The following is a 1,107-nucleotide window of genomic DNA, read 5'->3' on the forward strand; positions in this document are numbered from 1 at the left end:
AGTTTATTGTTCCTGACTCTTTAAAAGCCAAAGTCCTCCAAGGAGTGCATGATTCAGCTGGTCATCAGGGCCAGGCCTGCACGCTGTCTCTTGCCAGACAGAGGTTCTTTTGGATTGGGATGGAACGTGACATCCTTAACCATGTGAAGTGTTGCTTTCGATGTGTTGTTGGTAAAAGTCCAGAACCTAATGACAGAGCTCCCCTTGGAAGTATTCACACCTCTGAGCCGATGGAACTGGTCTGTATTGACTTTTGGACAGCTGAGCTCTCAGATAAGCGTAGTGTGGATGTCCTGGTTGTAACAGACCACTTTTCCAAGATGGCACATGCGTTTCCATGCAAAAACCAGTCGGCCAAACAAGTTGCTCGTCGTCTGTGGGATGACTTCTTCTGCATATATGGCTTTCCTAAATGCATTCATTCAGATCAAGGAGCAAATTTCTAAAGTCGTCTTATCAAAGAACTTTTGGAAATGACTGGGATACAAAAATCTCACACTACGCCGTACCACCCGATGGGGAATGGCATTGTTGAACGTTACAATAGAACCTTAGGTAACATGATACGAGCACTTTCTCCTCAGTCCAAAGCAAGGTGGCCTCAGATGCTCAGAATGATAACATTTTGCTACAATTGCACTGAGCATGAAACAACTGGGTTTGCACCATTTTTCCTTATGTTCGGCAGGATCCCACGCCTGCCCATTGATGTGGTATTTCAGCATGCCCTGTCAAATGGCCCAGTTGTGGACCATCATGAGTTTGTCTCCCGTCTCAAACATGACCTCTCTGTAGCTGCCCGCATTGCTCGACAAAACAGTTCATCCGAACAAGCCCACCAAGCAATGTACTACAACCGCAAGGCTAAAGGTTCTCCTCTTGATGTGGGTGACAGAGTTTTGGTTGCTAATCGTGGTGAGCGAGGGAAGAGGAAGATTGCAGAAAAATGGGAATCAACAGTGTATGAAGTGATGTCTGTGAAGCCTGATATAAATGTGTATTGGATCAAAGACCCTGTCACATCGAGAACAAAGGTTCTCCACAGAAATCTTCTCCTACCTGTCAACTTTCTCACTGCTGCTGCTGTTTCTGATGATGCAGACAATT

This window comes from Nematolebias whitei, chromosome 22, assembly GCF_014905685.2.
Source record: "Nematolebias whitei isolate Nwh7 chromosome 22, NemWhi1, whole genome shotgun sequence".
Taxonomy (NCBI): domain Eukaryota; kingdom Metazoa; phylum Chordata; class Actinopteri; order Cyprinodontiformes; family Rivulidae; genus Nematolebias; species Nematolebias whitei.